The 14,610-nt window shown below is 34.6% G+C and overlaps 1 protein-coding gene across 3 annotated transcripts in view; it reads right to left on the minus strand.

Moving 5' to 3' along the window:
- Positions 1-8,757, minus strand: part of LOC129246828 (piezo-type mechanosensitive ion channel component) — a 156,956-nt gene extending 148,199 nt beyond the window's left edge. For all 3 annotated transcript variants that reach the window (XM_054885470.1, XM_054885473.1, XM_054885471.1), the window contains exons 1-2: positions 8,648-8,757; positions 7,520-7,863 (exon numbers count right to left, since the gene is read on the minus strand). The gene's annotated coding sequence lies outside the window, so the exon portion shown is untranslated. The remainder of the gene's footprint in view (positions 1-7,519; positions 7,864-8,647) is intronic.
- Between the last annotated feature and the right edge of the window lie 5,853 nt (positions 8,758-14,610).

Genomic DNA, 14,610 nt, shown 5'->3' on the forward strand with positions numbered 1-14,610 from the left:
ACATACATACATACATTAGATTATTTGCCCAAGATTTTAAAATACTGCAAACATTTCTGCATTATTTTATTTATGAGCTATACTAGCAGGTTTTATGACCCCCAATTATTGATATAATAAAAGCACGAGAAAATGTGTTTGAATTATAAAAAAATATTTTATCAGGAAACCACAGGCGAGCTCGAGTAAGCTCTGCGGTCTTTCAAGTGGTCAAAAAGAGTATAGAAAAAGAATTGGAAAGTCTTAATTTAAATTTCTATATTGTACCAACATCGATGTCGAGCGAAATAGAGGTGAGAGTTTGATTACACAAGTCAGCCTTCAATCTGAAAATAGTATACAAAATCAAATATCAACCTGTGTTAGACTACTTTAGTAAGCGCCTGCACTTAAAGCGTTTATTTTATCTTGAAAAAGGTGGCCACTGAACGGGGGACCAGTTGCATGGTACTCATGCACAGTTTTGGTCACGACCGCTGTTGCCAGTTCACAGTTAAATTTTTTTGAAATTAATTAATTTTATGAATTACCAAATTACACTTTTTTCGAAATTTTAGATATGAACGATTAATCTACAATATCTTTATTTTATTTTTTTTTTCATTTAAAATGGGAAAAAGTATTACAAAATAAAACAAAATAATATTAAACATAAATTGACAAAAAATATAAAAAAAAATTATTATAAAATAATATTAAAAAGAGAATAAACTGTTTTAAAATATAATTAAATAATATAAAATAAAAAAAATATAATAAAATAATATAAAAAATAATAAAACATGAAATAAAATTTAAACAAAATGTAAATAAAATAAAAATATATAAAATATAAAAAATAGTAATAAAACATAAATTGGCAAACAATTTTCTAAAATAACGAAAATACGATAAAATAATAAAATCTACAATAAAAATCCCGGTTAGGTGGGGAAATCATATAACATAATGAGCTCTAGGGCAACACAACGAACTCAACTTGTGGTCTATGTGGCACTCCGATGCAGGGTCACCCTTAAACCAACCAACCAAGATAAAATAGTATTAAAAAAAACAGAATTTTAATAAAATAAAAAAATATTATAAAATAAAACAAAAATATTCTAAAATATAAAAAATAATATGTGGAAAAAAAAACATAAAATAATAAAAATATATATAAGATGAAAATATTATAAAATAATATAAAAATGTATTTGATAAAAAATATTAAAAAATTAAATAATAAAAAAAGACATACCATATATTAGCAAAAAAATTTATATATAAAAAATTATATAAAATAGGATAGAGTAATATTAAAAAATAATAAAATGTTATGAAATAAAATAAAATAATACAAATAAAAAATATTTTAAAATAAAACTTTTTTTTTAAATATTATATTATAAAAATATTATATATACAATATATTCGATATTATATTACAAAAATATTTCAAATATGTATTAATATAATAATATTATAAAATAATAAAATAGTTAATAAAAAAATATTTAATATTTATTTTAATAAACAATCTAAATTTTAAGCAGAAAAAATCGTACAACTCTGATATGGCAATGCATGCTTTTATTCGATACGCCAGTTTGCTTTTATTATTTAAACTGATCATATTATTTTATTTTAAATTCATGTTTTTTTTATTTATGTTTAAAAAAAATTAAAAATCATAGTTCGTTTTTGGAAGTTTTCTGAGAAAAATAAAAAATAAAAATCTGGCAGCACTTGAATATTCGATTTGATATTTTCATTTAGGCTACCGAGTTAGCATGTGAGTGACTATTAGTTTGCCCCCGACTCGAGCCGAGAAGAAACATCAAATAAGAGAAAAAGCTGTTTCAAACTGCTCAAAGAGTAAATTTCTGGCCTATTTCTTCCGGTGGATATTTTCTAAGAGCAACTTTAGACCTCTTTTTATAAAATAATGTATAATAAAAAAATTACGACCTTATGTACTTTAGCTTAGTCCGCTTAGTACTCAAGGAATCGATACTATTTCCTCTCAACTAATGCTTATTGATGGTATATTTCTAGCTTTTTATGAAGCTGTTAAATTTTTTTCTGTTGCTGAACACTTTTAGATCCCGACGCTTAACATATTCATGCCGTTCTTGGCCTAGTGCCAAACAAAAATTATTCGTACGTCATGCGGACTGCGCCACTCGAAAAAAGAGGGCAATCAATGGGATTATTATTATTAATATAAGAAGGCAATGGCAAACCTCTGCGTGTTTTGTGAAAAGGTTTCTGTGCAAAATCATCTGCCGTTCGGAAGTGACACAGATTTGTAGGTGACTAGAATTAATCAGATACAAAATGAATAAAGCAAAATATCACAATTTTTCTTTCACTGTTTCAAAGAAAAATAAAAACAAAAATAAAAGTAGATGCATATCGATATGAAATTTTTAAATTTGTTCTCATTTTGTTTATCATAATTCCATTTCCTCGGCGTAAAAGAAATCCTATACACACCACCAAATAACAACCAATCAACAGTTTAGTGGAAACATCAATTAAAAATTTCACACTCAATTGCCCGTAGGGCACATACTTATATGTATACGTGGCACACACATACACAAAACATAAATAATATCAGAATTTTTCTAAAGCCATTCTGACTACGATGTCGCTCAATTACATTAAGCAATGAAGCGTCAATTGAATTACTGAGAAAAAATAAAAAATACTACAGAAATCCATAGATGCGATTGTTTTATGGATTTGTACAGAACCTTTCAAGTTCAATTTTTTAAGTTTTCAGTTTAATTTTTTTAAGTTTCAAGTTTAATGGCGTCTCTTTTGACAAAATTTAAGTAAAACATTTAAAACTCACTAAAAAGGTTTCAATTTCGCTGGAGGGTTGTACAAAAATAATTAAAATCAACTACGAAATTAGTGGATTTGTGGGCACTGCATTTTGCAAAATTGTGGATATTTTCGGCCGTTACACTTCCATTTCAACGAGAATGTAAACAAACAAAATTGGCGCATTTGGGTATTGAAACTCGTCCCGTACATTTTCTTTGAAAATACAGCTGGAAATTTGCTTACTGTCGACGGGTTACCATATAGAGTTAGTAAACAAGGATTTTTTTGTTGTCTTTGATGGTTTGACATTGCGACATGCCTCCCAACATATTTTCTGGGAAAAATAATTTCACGATATTCTCTAACAGTTGGGTTGATAAGAACGCTCGATTTAAGGGATTTTGTATTATTTTCTGTGGAGCCATTTCAAAGATGGAGTTTATGTGTTTGAACTAGAAACAATTAAAGAATAGAAAGAAAATGGTCAGCGCGAAATTATCCAGATAGAGTACTAATTTTGCATTCAAGCGTGCGCGAAGATATACCCTTCACCACTTATGTATGTCAATAAATATGTAATGAATTTTCATGTGACGGGTTGATGGATTATTTCGATTATTGTTGTTTAGCTGATTATCTTTCTATTGGCCTAATATGTATTTTATATCAATTTAAAAAAATGCCTGACTTGAGGGTCTATGTTGAAGTGAGAGTAGCAAGAAATTATAATCAGTTGCAAATGGTTATTTAAATGGTCATAAAAAATATTGTTCCAAACACGACTTCACACTGCTGGTCAGGAAGAGGGGATTGAATTACACCTCCTTTTCATCTATACAATTTCTATAGAAGATTTTTGCAAATAAAGATGTGTCCACGTTCAGTTGGATTGAAACCTTAGAGGTTCGAGAACAAATTTAGGGTTTTCCAAGGAATTCGGCGTCAAGAAAAAGTGTTTTTTGGTTTCTGTATTCAGGTCACTGACGCCGATGCTACAATGCCCGCCGATTGAAAAGCCCCGCTGCACAGTGCGGCTGATTCCCAAAAAGCTGTGCGCTGCTACCTTCCTGGAAGAATTTAGTGTACATCTGCCATTTTAAATGATTAAAATAAAAAAAAAATGTATACTACTTTAATGTATAAATAAACTGTATGTAAATTTTGGAAAAAATATATTGACTTCTTCATTTTAATTAATTTCAATGAAAATCAGGGAAAATATGGCCTTTTACAGGTATCTGTCCCCATAAGAATCGACTTAGAAAAACTTACCATTACTTTTTGAGCAACCCTCGTATGCGTGGTTCTATCTTTTCTTATTAACTGACTCGTATGCTCACGTTTTCAATTTGCTCATGCTCTAATTGCTAAAATATTGATAAACTCGAATACAACTAAAAATTTTACACGGAATGAATCAGCAGCAGTGCAAATGAAGCGATCAACTAATTATTTGCTGCGCTTATGCGGTGATGATAACTTGTGTGGTGACGAAATCACTTTCATTCTTCATACTTATTTAAAACGTAAATCCATTACGTGTATTCATATGCATTTGTATACATACATAGGCATACATAGTAGATGTGCATTTGTTTGCTGTATTCCTACTTATTTATTTATTTTCTAATTCACACTTCATCTGACTCAAATGTTCAAGAATTTATGAGCGAATGCATGCAGTGAAAATCTAAACTACTGAGGAAACGTTATACGAGTAGTTTATGAGCTGGTATTTGACGAAAGAAGTCGTACCGGTTCGGCAGCGCCTAGTAACGACCAGTTAGAGATGTACGTCAAACAAATATTGGCGTCAATCATCTGCTTTTTTAGTCAGTCTACTACGAGAGCGACTAGTATTGAACTAGTTGTAAAATTACCAATTAGGGGTATTAACAAGAATGTTTCAAGTATAAGGATTAAAAGGATGTGGATAAAACGAGTACAAATGTCGATGGAGGCATCATCTACGTTGTTTTGCTAACCTTGTTCGAAAGGGACTAGTAATGGACCAGTTGTCAAATTATGAATTATAGGTGAATGCAAAACAAATAGTATTTTATACAATAAATAAGAATGCTTCAAGCACTTGGAATGCAAGCAATTAGGTGATGAACCATTTGAAGAATGTAGTAATGGACCATTTGAGGAATGATGAATTAGAGGTGAATGCAAAACACATATTCTTCCATTACTACAAAAAGAATGCACGTAATGAGGATTGAACAAATATAAATATGGGTTTTCTTCCATTATGAACTAATTCATTAACTGGCGTATAATACTGATGCGTGGGCTGAAAAGTGGTTGAATGGCAATGATGATAGAATACCGCCTTGGTTAAATGGTGGTCAATATATACATATACAGGGTGAGCCATATAGCGTTTGCCTTTTGAACCACCTATTTTTTGAGAATGGTAACACAAATTACATGTCAAATGTGTTCATAATTTACTTAAAGGTTTGACATTTACGAAATGGCACGCTATATGCTTGAACAAAATTGGGAAATATTGAAAACCGTTTTCCAAAGTGGTGAGTCTTCTTCTTCTTTTCTGATTTTCACATCGGTGGCTACGTCAATAAGCAAAATTGTCGGATTTGGGGCTCAGAAAATCCACACGTTACTGTAGAGAAGCAAATGCATCCACAACGAGTCACTGTTTGGTGCTATTTTTGGTCTGGCGGCATCATCGGGCCATTTTTTTCGAAAACTAGCGAGGAGCCGCGGTTACAGTAAATGGCGAACGTTATCGTGACATGCTCAACGAGTTTTTGTTTCCAAAAATTGAAAAGGATGATATGGACGACATTTGGTTTCAACAGGACGGTGCAACTTGTCACACTGCCAAAGTTACACTCGAACTTTTGGCTACCGTTTTTGAAAACCGAATAATCAGCCGAAATTCCGATATCAATTGGCCGCCTCGGAGCTGTGATTTGGACTATTTTTTGTGGGTAGCCGTTAAGGATAAATGCTATGCGAACCATGCAGAGACGATTGATGCTTTAAAACACGAAATCCAAGTTGCCACTCATGAAATTGGAGCCCAAACAATCGAAAATGTGCTTAAAAATTGGGTTGATCTAATGGCCTACTGTAAAACGAGTCGTGGCAGTCATTTGAACGATATTATTTTTCATTCATAAATGACAATGTTCAATCGTCAAAATAAAAAAAAAAATTTGAAAAAATATTGATTAGTTTTTTTTTTTTTTATAGCCGATTCAAAAAGCAAATTTTACATGGCCCACCCTATATTATTTACAATTGACATTTCCGAGGACATCGCCATGTTAAAACTACAAATTGCTGGTATTGAAGAAATATAGAAGACGACTACTGCAGCTGTAAAGCAAATTGGCACTGGAACTAGTGGGTTTGACTGCGGGGATATTGCCACGAGAATAAGTTCCTGTATGTGTATGAACGCATAGCATATTTCATGTTATTTCATATGAGAGCGAACAAGCGTACAAATAAAAATGACTGACAATCTGCTTGACTTGGTAAACAAAGTTTGCAACTAGTTTTTTTCTTGCCGCTAACGACCTTGTTTACTGCTCTTCCAAACAAATAAACTGACAAGTATGGCTTACAAGGAAGTTGATATTGTTTAGCACGGTAGACAGAAGTTTTGAAATTGCACACATACACACAAGCATACATATGTACACATTTACTTCGGTAGAATATGTAAATTTGGATAGATGTTTCTGTAGTTCATATTTTCCACTAACTTTTACATTCATTAAAATTTTAATTATATAAGTAGTAGGAGTTAGTAAGTACTAGAGTTATTTTTAAATAATAAATCAATATTACAGTAGAAAAGCAAAATCCAATATTTTCAAATTTTGAACAAAATTTCTCTAAATTTCTCAGGTCAACAGGGAATATCGCAGGCGATGGAACGATGAACTGTATGAGCTTTACGATCCAGCGGCTACGTTGGCTAGGTTATGTCGTCCGAATGGATACAAACGCTCCGGCTCTGAAAGTATGCGCTGCGGTACCAGCTGGTGGTAGCAAAGGAAGAGGAGGACCTCTGCGAACACTTTCAGCGATCATTTATATCCAGTCTCACGACCTACATAGCTGGGTAGCAAATTTGCTGGATTCATTTTCTGAACTGCATGCTTCTTTGAGTTTGTAAAGTACATTCAGCTCATTATTTTATGGTTTGATATATTCGACAACCCTGCGAGAAAATGCCAATTAATCATCAATATCATCAAATCTGTCTCCCTAACAATCGCACCTTTTTACATATTGCCATTTTCCATTCTTCTGCGGCTTACGTGCATACATACATATGTACATGTACATGGACAGTGAATTTGGAAGAGGCTAAATTGGGTTACACATTTCTGAGCTACTTTCGGTGCACCTTCGGGAATCCAGTGCTGCAGAGCTTTAGGACCTTTTAATTTTTTAGAAACTACGGTAGCACACTTGTTTGAGAAATCATATTGGGAAACCTCGACTACTGTGGCTCATTAATAGAATGGATAAATGCTCGTCATCAATTCTGAGTAAGCGCCCTTTTCGTCATTATTTTATAAAAAAAAGGTAGAAAGTAAAACGAGGCTCGTAATAATAAGTAAAATTTTTAATAATAACAATGGAGCGAAAATTTAGTTACATGTACAATGCAATATTATTTTCCTGATTTCAAACAAGAAGTTTTCACACTCACCTTATCTCCCTCTGCCTCTAATTGGTTAAACTTGTGATGAGTACTTTTAATTGGTTGTTGATTATTTGCTTAATTTTGTGCTGTTTTAAGAATTGTCACTTCAACTTTACAGCTTAACTAGATCGTTGTCGCTACTGCAGCTGATCACAAAACCGACTTTTTAACCATTTCTGATATTCATTGAATTTATTTAATTAACACTTGCGTTAACAGCTTTGCTGCTGCTGTTGCGATTGTTGATATTGCACACAAGAAGTTGGCAGCTGTCGCCCACACTGAGTAAGCAACGCAATGTTGGTTGCCGTCGCCTTGCGAAACGTGGGTCAACAGAGTACAAAAAGCGCCTAAAAGAGCGAATTAATGAGGTAAATACATATATATGTATGTGCATATTTATATTTAGCACAAAAATAAAAAAAAACACAAAAACCAAATATTTTATAATAGTAAAATAAAAAAAAAAATATTAAAATTTTTCTCGAGCAGCATTATGTGGACGCGTACTTTCAAACTTTCAAAAAAAAAAAAAAAAGGCACAAGCTTGTAACGGTCTAAAAAGCAAGCCTGATAGAATGGTCCAAAAATTGGATAATGCTCCCGGCTCACACTCTATCAGCACGAATTATGCGCTCTTTTGTTATTGTTTTGGCGTAAGCGGCTTTGTTGCTTTGCAAAATTTGTTTTTGTCATCGTTCGCTTTTCACTTTCTCTGCACTTAATAGCGCCTTGCTATGGTGTTTATTTATAATTTGTATGGTTGTTGTATTTTTTTTATTGCTCCCAGCTCGGCGCACACATTTGTTTGCTTTAGTCATTGTTATCGCTCGCATTCGTCGCCGCTTACATGGTTGCACACATGTATGCACTTAGTAGCGGTTGCTGCAGCCACTGCCCCCAGGGAGGAATGTGTTGCGGTCGTCGTTCTGCTTACATACTCTTCCTCATAGAGTGTCCTCGCCGGCGCCATGGCTTATTGAATTTTCAAATTCTCATAACAATTCGCACAGCTGTGATTTTTACATTCGATTGATTTCACAAATAAGAAGAATACCCCTTTCACTACACTTCTTCCAATCGGCGTGATTGGAATGCAACCATTTTTTCAACACATTTCGGTATGCTACTTACACTAATTGCACTTTGATTTGCCTAATTTTCACTTTTTATTTTGTTAAATATAAAACATAATTCGATTTTACCGCGTACCAGCGTACACTAACACTCGCCACGGATTCCTGCTCGTTTCTGACTTTCTGACTCTGACAAAACGACAAAATGTTTCCTTCTTTTCCACTTTCTGCCATTTTATAACGCTGCCAGATGTTTAATCTTGAGCATTAAAATAATAGGTGAAGAAAATTCCCAATTGTTGGTGTGTTGTGGTAAGAAAATAGCGTTTTACATGCACAGGTAAAGGCAAGGAAAATTCGAGTCAGGCTTTTCCAAATTGCTTCTGTTATAACAGATTTCAAAAATTTATACCAATTACTTTTATTAAATCCTTTTCGAGCAGCTTGTGTAATTCACTTATAACAGTGCCAGAAAATTAAATCTGCCCGCTTGTTATAATGAAGTTAACGGTGAATTAACTTGTTACTTTTACAAAAATCCTTTCATTGATAGTTACTTAAAATAAATAAGGAAACATTTTGTAAAAATTCGAATCCAAATTTAGTTCACATTATTACTGCGGGTTCTTCTCTCCTTTTCACGTGAGAGCGAATATTTTAATATGTGCAGCCCCTTGCTGTTGTTATCATTTTATTGCTCGAACAGCAATATAACCGAGTGCCGCCTTATTCAGCTAAAAAATGTATAGCAATATAAAGGTGAGGTTGAAACGGAAAATACTGCTAAGTACATCTCTTAAAAATAAAAAATTAAAATTCCAATTTCCAATTAAAATTCCAAAAATTAAAATACCAATTTCATCACAATTTCCTCAAGTACGTATTTCAGAATGCAACTCTGCTGTGAAGTCCAGCTGTTTGCAATTCTTTCATTATCACATAATTTACGGGCAATTTGTCAAACCTGTTTCGTAAATATTTACGAATAGTACACGACGGGTGGCCGGGGCTGAATGTCAACAAAGTAAAGGCGATGGGAGAAATGAAAACAAAATTGATTTAACAAAGAGGTGAATAAAAAATTTGGTGGATATACTGAAATGTAAAATGTTTTATACAATGATAAATGTGATGGTGTGTGACTTTGATAGGTCGGTGACAGTAACAAAACTGCGAAAGTATGTTTCGACTAACTTATCATAGATGACGCCCTGAGTGTAGAAAAAAATGTTTAGTAGTAGAAATTGGTTTCTACGTATTTCGTATATTTAACGGGTTTGGTAAAAACATTTACGATATGGCCGCGAATAACAAAAATAAAATTAAATTGGCTATTGAATATATTGTATACAAGGCTTATTGAGCATAATTAGATGCGAGGTTGCCTTATTGGAATGGCTGATTGCTTGATGAAGAAGCGTAAGTTTAAAATGAGGTTTTATTTTGAAAAGAGGCTGAGGCAGTGGTTACTCTGGGTTCAAATTAATTTAAACCTTGGTTAAGATAAAATGAAATACGAGCGTTTGAATAAAAAACAAAAAAGAAAATTTATATATTAAAATTGGTTCGGCATCTTTTGAAATAATTTCCAGATAGTGGTTTTTTGTATATATAAAAATTTAGATTAGAAATAAAAATATTTTTTTATTTATTTTCTCATTTTTTTTATATCTTGCAGCCATAGAAATATTGTGCAATGATTTTAGTAATTTATAATCAGTTAACGTGCTAAGTATACTAGATATTGCAATAAAAAAATTTTTTGAACTTTATAAATTTTTATATTCTAATTTGGAATGCTTACGCTTGGCTTGAGAATCGCAATGCCTTGAGAACCGCATATGGGCCCATATATGGCATTGCAGTTTTGATTCACATTAATTTCCAAATTAAATATTATACATTAATTAGTTTGGATTAAAAACATCAAATATATATTTACCAATAATAAAATTCCAAAAATTATCTATGATTTTATGACATTTCGGAATATCCTCTCTTTTGCGCAAGTGGGTGAAAAAGCAAAATGGAGGTGCGATTGATTCATTTTCAAAAAACGATAGCAGAGTAAAACGTAAGCACTTTTTGACAAAAAAAAAAAAATGTTTTCATGGAGTCGCTATAATACATAGATAATAATTTTTCTGCTTTTCAACTGTTTTCTTTCTGCTGTCCTTTCGCCTCTACTTTGGCTAGTTGCTATTGACGAAGTTCTGATAATGCTAAATAAGGGTGGGGTTAAGGGAGCACCATGCGCCGATGACTTGGTCCTGATGGTATCGGGACTGTTTCTCTCAGTCATGGCTGAGATTTTGGAAAGGTCAGGCTGTATTCAGTCGCTGGACTGCCACTTGCGGCCTCCGAGTCAACTCTGACAAAACGGAGCTGGTGCTATTTACCAGAAAATATAAACCTTCACCCTTTCGACTTCCCAAATTAAACAACCACATTCTCCCGCTCTCATCGGAAGTTAGGTATCTTGGAGTGATAGTTGACTCCAAATTCCATTGGAAGCTAGACATTGAAAATCGGATAAAGAAGGCCAGTATAGCCTTCTACTCCTGCAAATCTATGCTCGGTAAAAAATGGGGACTCAAGCCACAGCTCGTGCTGTGGATGTACAACGCAGCGGTTTTGTCAATTCTAACCTATGGATGCTTAGCTTGGTGGGAAGCACTTTGGAAGGGCTGTAATAACACTAAACTGGGGAGGGTGCAAAGAACTGCATTCATTGGCATTACCGGAGCATGTAAAACTTGCCCCAGTGCTGCCCTGAATGCCCTTTTGCACTTTCTTCCCATCGACTTTTCCGTCATTTCCATCGCAGCTCTTAGTATAATCAGGTTAAAGGAGATTGGCCTCTGGAGGGACATCTCTCAAGGGACATGGTAGCATTTCTGGGCAGTTAACACCGTATTTTTCCGAACTTCGAACAAATCTCTCTATCCGCAATCTAGAGTTTGAGGGTCGTGCTAGGGCAATCTTTCCAAATAGGCAGGGTTGAATCGAGGGGAAAATCTGCACCGAAGCTTGCACCTCTGTCTTCACTGACGGTTCCAAGATGGAGAAGGGGTTTTCTATAAATCAACCTATTTATCTATCTTCTTTAAGCTGCCGAACACTGCTAGTGTTTTTCAAGCAGAAGTCTTTGCGATCCTATAGGCATGCAAAATGCTTGGGGAACGCGGGAGCGAGGGAGATATTAACATTTTCTGCGATAGTCAAGCCGCGATTAAGGCTCTGACGACGCCATGGTGCAGAACGAAATTAGTAAACTCCTGTAAGGAGGAGAGCAAATCTCTTGGGTGTGCAGGTAACATTTCTGTGATCTGGGTTCCAGGACATGAAATTGCTGATGAGCTTGCCAGGAAGGGGACTGAATTGGCCTCAGAGACCTCCTACCCGGTCATCGGCATCCCCTGACAGTTTTTAAAGGGGTACTGCACAAATTATTTCTCAGGAAAGCGCAGAAAACATGGAGCTCCATTTCATCTTGTGCTATTTCGAAAACCCTTTGGCCCCGATACGATATACAAAGGACTCAGAAAGTCCTTCGGACTCCTCGCCATTCAATTTCCAAACTCGTTGCTGTGTTCACCGGTCACTGGACGATCGGCACACACGCGGGAAAGCTAGGGTTAGCATTTAACACTTCCATTGCAGAAGCTGTGCGGACCTTTCAACGAAGGAGACTGTAGAATATTTTCTCTGTAAATGTCCGGGTTTGGCAGCTAGACGACTAAGGTCACTGGGCGCTCCTTTCTTTGACAGCCTGGGGCAGTGCGCCAACCTATGTCCCATAAATCTTCTCCATTACATCAACAATTCTGGCTAGCTGTAGAAACCTGCCAGTTGGAGGTCTCATAATGGTTTCAAAACGGCGCTTAAGTGCTACTTGAGAAGTGCTAAACCGGCACTTCAACCATTTCACCTACCTACCATACTTTACAACAAGTTTTCTAGATGACCTCGTACAACAAAAACATATATAGAAATTTTTCATAATTTTCCTTTTACTATGTCTTATTTATAATTAAATAAAGCTTTTTCCACCGTGAAACAATTTTTTGTAACGCTTTATTAATTCATGCAGTAAAGGGTTAATAATTTTTATACCTTATAAAATTTGAACATTTCTTTATTTTAGTCATTTGATCCATAGTGGAATACTGTAAAATACTTTACATTTTGATTCAATCGGAAAAACACTTACATATGAATGCATAGGCAAGTCGATTAAGAATCAACATAAACATCACTAAAACTGTCAGTCTTAAGATTATGTGAAGAATAACTTTTGCCAACAATTGCCACTTTAGCCTCGCTAGGAAATTCAAAAACAGCACCCTCTATCGTCTCGACCTCTAAAAACCAAAATATCTCCAATTTCTCATCATATCTGTTCTTTAATACGGTGCGTAAGATGTATGGCTCTGTCGGCGTGTGCAACAGGTACACGGGATTTTACTGGTTCGGAGAGAACCAGATCGGTTGAAAAGCCTGTGAAAGTGTGTTATGCGTAAGAACGCAGTCTTTGCAGACTTAAACTTAGCGAATTTTGCGCTGGAAGGGCGGAACTCAAGTCTCATAAGAGTCAACTGATCCAGAAGTTCTAAGTTGAAGACCACACCGTTTGTTCGTTGACTGGGCTTTGGAAGATGTCCCAAATTTTAGTCGAAAAATCGAGGGGTATTGTTTTTTAGTTGAATAACTATGTTTTAAAGCAAAATTGCCATACACTTGTACGACTCTATCCCATACGAGATTGGAATCCACCTAGTTGGAATCTATTCATAAAAAGTCACTGTTTGTTGCGGATTCTGGGCCGGTGACGTTAATGCTTTGTACTTTTTCGTAGACGAAATTGATGATACATTTACCGTTATGTGCGGGCACAACAGCGCGATGATAACCAAATTTTTTTATTCCAAATTTGCTTATATGAATGTGGACGGCATCTGACTTTAGCCGAATGGCGCCAATTGCCAAACAGTGAAGGCCACGGTGAACATTCTTCATGAACGATTTGAAGGTAAATGTACTGATGCTCAAAAATGCTTAAGAAAGGTACTGAAATCTTACTGCCCATCACGTTTTTACTACCATCTGGACCAATTCTATTTTTTTAGTTTTTTTTTTTTCGTTCAATAAAATATGCATGTACTAGGTTGTTCAATAAGTTTTGAGGTTCGATAAGGCAAACATAATTTTATCGTTCGAAATACACTTTATTATTCAGTATAGTCTCCCTGAAATCAATACATTTATTGCAACGAAATTCCAATTTTTGAATTCATCCTTGAAGTGAGAATTTGAAAAAGCTGCAAAATACGCTGCCGCAGCTGTTATGGCATCATCATTTGGTTAACAACGGTTTCCACGCACGAATCGTTTTAGGTCTAGAAATAGATGGGAGGCGTTAGACGCCAAATCTGGTGAATACTGTGGATATTCCAACAATTCGGACTTTAATTTATGGATTTTAGTGATTGTCAAAATACTTTTAATACACGGGTCTCTTGCAAACTGGGTATTTTTTCACGATTTTTTTCCTTCAGCTGTTCTAGAAGGATACAATAATATTCATAATTTATTGTTTTACTACCTTGCAAGAAGTTCGCAAACAAAATTCCTTCGAATCCCAAAAAACTGATGCTGATACTTCCTTGACATGTATTCGTTTCAGAGCCGAAGAACTAGGTTCAGACAACTCTTTATCCTCTTGTTTTGATTTAGGATCATACTTTCAAGTTTCATCCATAGTGACGAATAGACGCACAAAATCCACTTAATCCTTTCGAAAACGCTCTAGATGTTGCTGAGAAAGTAGCATTCGAATGTGTTTTGTTCCAGCGAATGCGCCACCCATTGTGCATACAGCTTTCTGAAACCCAATACTGCTATCAAAATATTGCTTACAATGACCAATGAGATGCCTATCGCTTCTATTAAAACTCTTTCACTTCTTCGACGATTTTCCAATACGATAATCTGTATTTTTCCTACGATTTCAGATGCTTT

This window comes from Anastrepha obliqua, chromosome 5 (genome assembly GCF_027943255.1).
Source record: "Anastrepha obliqua isolate idAnaObli1 chromosome 5, idAnaObli1_1.0, whole genome shotgun sequence".
In the NCBI taxonomy this organism is placed as follows: domain Eukaryota; kingdom Metazoa; phylum Arthropoda; class Insecta; order Diptera; family Tephritidae; genus Anastrepha; species Anastrepha obliqua.